Source organism: Halichoerus grypus, chromosome 9 (genome assembly GCF_964656455.1).
Source record: "Halichoerus grypus chromosome 9, mHalGry1.hap1.1, whole genome shotgun sequence".
Lineage (NCBI taxonomy): Eukaryota > Metazoa > Chordata > Mammalia > Carnivora > Phocidae > Halichoerus > Halichoerus grypus.
In genome coordinates, this window is record NC_135720.1 from 138,139,713 (window position 1) to 138,145,451 (window position 5,739).

At 46.2% G+C, this 5,739-nt stretch overlaps 1 pseudogene; it reads left to right on the plus strand.

Moving 5' to 3' along the window:
- The first annotated feature begins 4,739 nt into the window (after positions 1 to 4,739).
- On the plus strand, positions 4,740 to 5,520 carry LOC118555435 (large ribosomal subunit protein uL18 pseudogene; annotated as a pseudogene).
- Positions 5,521 to 5,739: the final 219 nt, after the last annotated feature.

Consider the following 5,739-nt stretch of genomic DNA (forward strand, 5'->3'; position numbering starts at 1 on the left):
GGAGTACCAGGACCCTGAAGTGTGAGCAAGAGGAAAACCACAGAGGTTAAGGAAGCTGGAATGCCATGCGTGCTGGCCTCTTAGGCTCTACCAGCAGCTGGCTTCAAAACATATAAGATGTAGAATCTGGTCATGTGGTACCTTCATCCCTCCACTATGGAACTAATTTTTGTTTATGGCAACTAACATATTAAAATAAAATTGTAGTAATAATACCTCTCCTTATTTAAGCTATTCCCAGGAATTTGAAAGAAGAGTATCCCAGTCTGGTGTTATTCCACAGAGCAAACTACCCAAGGAAATTCTTGCCAACAATGCAGTGATGTGGGCATCACGTTCCAGGAGAGAAACCAAGGTCCAGAAAGAAAAGTGATTCACCCTAAACCCCCCACCTACTTAGTTAATCATAGGATTAGGCTTTGAACACCCCCTTGAGGCTCCTAGGCTAGTTCTCTCTCCTCAGCACCATATTGTCAGCCCCCTTCCTCTCCCATCCATCAGGGACATCGGTTGTGCCATGGAAGAGTAGGGGGAAGCAGGATGGAATATTTATCTCTGCCCTAGGGTCACGGGTGACCAAACATGGAGCTCGCATCTACCACCCACAAAAGAGAACGTTAGCTTTCAAAATGTTTGTAAAGAAACATCCTTTCACATTGTGTGTCTCCCTGACCTTAAGAAATGGGTTTTGCATGAGATAACGAGGAAGAGTGCCGGCAACACCGATGTCTTTCCATGGGGTCTGGAAATCTCCAAGTCTGGAGCTGACAGGTGGGCTAGTCACAGTGACAGTTTCCAAAAGCTGTGCTTGGGATAATGAAGTGAAAAAAATAAATATGAGGGGTGCCTGGGTGGCTCAGTGGGTTGAGCATCTGACTCTTGGTTTTGGCTCAGGTCACGATCTTGGGGTTGTGAGATCGAGCCCCACGTCGGGCTCCACACTCAGCAGGGAGTCTGCTTGAGACTATCTCTCCCCCTCTCCGTCTGCCCCTCCCTCCCTCTCAAATAAAGAAATAAATCTTAAAAAAAAAAAGGAAAAAGAAATATGACTAACATGTCCTTGGTACTAGATGGCAATTTCCCAAAGCACAGAGCTCTTCAAACTATCATATTGCTATTAAAAAACAAACAAACAAGCAAACACGTTGTCCCTAAAACTACCCCTTTCAGGGTATGTCTTACTCGTTACAAATTTCTGACACCTGCGTGTGTATAAGGGTGCTAAATCCGAGCTGGCTCTAACAAATCCTGATGTAATGGGAGATGTGCTTTTTCACAGGTTCTCTTCGGGGAAAGTGGCCCAGCTTAGAATCTCAGGTTTTTAACATTGAAAGAAACCTCTTAGTTCAATATATAAGTAATCCAGTCCCCTCATTTATAAATGCGAGAATTTGAGGTCTCAAGAGAAGCAAGATTGTGCCCAAGGTCACAAAGCTAGTTGAGGTTTTAATAAGTATCTCTTCCATTCCTTTCATATCACCGCAGAACAGATTAAAAAAATATTTGTTCCTCCCTTCTGTTTTCTCAGCCACCAGCATTCCAACTGAGGCCTCACGTTTGGAATCATAAATACGGCACAACAGAGCACTGCTATATACAATTTATCAAATGACGATGGTTATTTTTTTGTACTCTGGAGGAACAAAATGTATCATCACCACTCACTCTCACTTTCGTTGTCAGCTTTTGAGGCATGGGTTGAACTGGTTGTTCTTTGCACTGAGGTGTGTGTGTGAGGATGTCGTGTTAACAGCTAATTAGTAGCACTGCCGAGCAGAAGGAGACCTTGCTAACAGAACCGAGTCTCTGTGCCACGGTGGTGCTGGGTGCAGCGGTGGTTCTTAGACGTCAGCAAACCCCAGCACAACAGAGACATTACCCAGGGCTGGGGAGCAGCCGACCACCTCACCTGGAGCCTGCCGAGTAGCTGTGTTGGCATTGGTGTGAGCAAAGTGCTAGATGCCTACAGGGCCCTGGTAACCCAGCACTAGCTCCCCACTCCTTCTAGATAGTCACATGGAACCAACTGCTGGTGCCAAAAGAAACTGCACATACTTGTGAAAAGAGCCACGGTGCTAAGAGAAAGAAACTGAACCGTAGCCACCACTCTACCTCCAGCTGGGTGAGGTGAGGTTCCCAACCCCATCCACCTGCATGGTCAGCGTTGGATTTGGCCAAGCTTTCATTTCCCGGGACAGAAGTTATCAGAAGTCGCATGCTTTCGGGGGGAGAAGGAGAGAGAATGCCTTTGAATGGAAGATAACTAGGAGGTGGTAAAATCCACATCTTGTATAGCTAACTTCTCTGATCTCCTGCGGATAGCATCACTAGGACCTAAAATAGCAACGTTCTTGTTGATGACTCCAGGGAATTCGGTATTTTACCTTCATTGAAACTCGGATGTGGTGCTTTGGCGTTTCATTTTAGACATCTTGAATGGGAAGGGAGCTTGCTTTCCCAGCTTTGACTCGGAAAAACAACTAATGAATTCACCAAGTATTTATTCAGCACCCTCTCAACAGGCACGGGCCTGTGCCCAGAGGCTGGGATGAAAGCTCGGACTGGCACAATTCTGGGACTATAGTGAAGGCATCATGCAATTCATGCAAATGCCCCATTGGGTACCAACTCTGGCCCGGGCCGAGAAGGCTGTTTTGACATTCCTATTTTGAGATTGCCACGTGGTGATTGCCACTGTCACTGCATTATTTTTTTTCCCTTCACAGGGAATACAAAAATTTCTGAACTCTTGTCACTGGTGTTTAATGAAAACTAACAGAAACTGACTGTCATGCAGAACACAAAGAATATAATTGGTTTCACAATTACTTAATGCTCCTAAAAAAACAACAACCACCACCAAACCATAGGGACTTCTAGTTAAACATGGCAGATTAAAAAAAAAAAAAAAGACTATACCTCCAGTCCCTCTCAAACTCCCACTAAGATGACAGGAAGAGAAAGGAAAAGCACCCATCAATAAGGACTTCGAGAACAAAAGAGGAAATAGCAATGTTTTGGAAGCCAGAGAGCAGATGGATGGGCAGTCACTGACTTAGTAGGGCAAAAGAAAGCTGAATGGCAAGCGCCTATGAGAAGTGAAGCCAACAGCCAGGATGAACGGGGCCACAGAAGTCTGGAGAGTCTCCGCGGTAGGGGCACCCGCCGCCCCCGCTGGGGCGGGGGCAGGACTGGAACCAGGAGGAGTAGTTCAAAGTCTGTTGAAGTGGTATCTCCGACAGCGTCCCTTCCCTCCCTAGTACAAGACAGGAGGTTTATTCTCAAAAGAGACTGAGCAAGAAGATCCTGGACTAGGGACCACTGGTCACAGCTGAGGGCACCTGTGACCTACGGCGGCCAGGGAGACTAAGGAGGGGGGTACGTCTGCACACCCAGCCATGCCACCAGCAGCACCATTGTACTCTCACTCCTAGAATCCTGCCAGCCAGGCTTGCAAATGCACCGGCAGAACGGAGGCTTCCTTGGTAAACTGATCTGCCCAAGAGAAAGTATCCACAGATACTGCGGTAACTGCGATTAGCAGAATAGTGTCCATGGCCTAATCCCTGCAACCTGTGCCTATGTTAGATGACACGGCGAAACAGAGTGACGGGGCAGATGGAATGGAGATTGCTCATCAGCTACCCTTGACATAGGGAGAGTGTCCTGGGTCGTCCAGGCGGACCCAACGTGATCACCAGGGTTCTCGATGGTAGCAGAGAGAGGCTGAGTCAGAGGTCAGAGTGATGTGCCGTGAAAGGAGCTGACCCACTGTTGATGGCCCTAAAGATGGAGGAAGGGAGCCAAAACCCAAAGAGTGGGAGTGGCTTCTAGAAGCTGGGGAAAAGGAAGAAAACAGATCCTTCCTCAGAGGCTCCAGAAAGGAATGCCGCCCTCCCGACACCCTAGTTTTAGCCCAGCGAGACTGTACCAAACTTCTGACCTCTAGAACTGGAAGATAAATAAAATGTGTTGTTTTGAAGGCCAAGGTTGTGGTCATTTGTTGCTGCTGAGAGAAAAAACTATGCAGATACCATGCAGGGGACGCGACTCCTGATCAGTGAATCCCATCAGTCGCAAATCCCGCCCATACTCTCTCGGCTGCCGTTAGCGTTTTACAGCATCCAAGGAATAACAGGTATTTGAAGGAAATATCTAACATAAAAGGCAAAGTTCAAAATTGATAAACATCACAGAGGGAAGAGACCATGAAGGGACCAGAAGAAAATGTAAAGAAAAAGTAAGCAAACCAACCAACCAACCAACCCTCAGAGAAATAAGAGAGAATATTGTATCCATGAAAGCAGAACAAGAACGGAGTGCCCTTAAAAAGGAACATTAAAAAAAAAAAAAAGGAACATTTAGCAGATTTAAAGAGCTCTTTGAATTTAAAAATATAATAGAATAAATAAATACTAAATTAGAAATGCAGAGAAATAAGTTTAAAAACCTGTGAAAAAGAGGTCTATGGCAAGCTGTGGACATGGGTCCCTGTTAAAGGTATCAAGAATAAGTCCTACTTTGGGACGCCTGGGTGGCTCAGTCAGTTAAGCATCTGCCTTCAGCTCAGGTCATGATCCCAGAGTCCTGGGATCGAGTCCCACATCGGGCTCCTTGCTCAGTAGGGAGCCTGCTTCACCCTCTGTCTGCTTCTCCCTCTGCTTCTGCTCTCTCTCTGGCAAATAAATAAATAAAATCTTTAAAAAAAAATGAAAAGATACAAAGTGGAATTTAGATGAAAACAAGAGGATAAAACTGATTACTATGCTCAGAAACACTTATTAATCCAGGACAAAAATAGGTACAATATACCCAAAACAGTTCATGTAACCCACAGAGAGGTTAATTGTCAGACTGCTCATGCCCGTATAGAAAGGGATATGGTAGTCTGCCCAGCGAAAGCTCATGAGCTTCCAGAGTATGGTGTGAAGACCGGCCTGACAAAGCGTGCTACCCCACATGGTACGGACCTGCAGTCTTCTCAGTGAGTTTGGCAGAGACAAGATCTCCGGAGGCCAAATGGGGATGACCAGAAACAAATATAAGGAGGAAAGCATTGGTTGTCAACCAGGTGCTTCCACCTGCTGTTTGAATGCAGGCCTTTCCTGAACTACCACTGGAATTTTGGAGGCCCTCACAGTACCACGCGATTCCCTGGTTGTGATTCTGAAAGCAGGGAATCCAATGCAGACATACACTGGAGGCACACCATGGGTCAGATCATTGCAGATGACGCATGTTACCTAATGGAAGGGAGGAAAGATGCTTACCATATTGCTTACCAGAAGCAATATGCTCACTCCATAAAGAACAACATAAACTCCAGACATGACGGAAGAGACGTCCAAGAAAACTCATACTGCTGTATGGGAGAAGCCAGTCTATAAGAAGAAGCCTAAGAAAGAACTTCAAAAGAACGGGCAGAACTGTTCCAGAATATCTCTTGCTCAGAAGAGAGATCATGTAACTCAGAAGAGGGCAGACTTCCTCAGAGCTCAGGAGCCGGCTCCTGAGAGCTAAGCCAAACCACAATTTTCTGTGAAGGTTTTTCAGATAAAGACAAGCTTATTGGCCAAGCAGCTAAGGGAAGGGAAGGGAAGGGGAGGGGAGGGGAGGGGAGGGGAGGGGAGGGGAGGGAAGGGAAGGGAAGGGAAGGGAAGGAAAAGAAAGAAAGAGAAAAAAGAAAGAAAGAAAGAAAGAAGAAAGAAAAAGAAGGGGAGGCAGGGAGGGAAGGGAAGC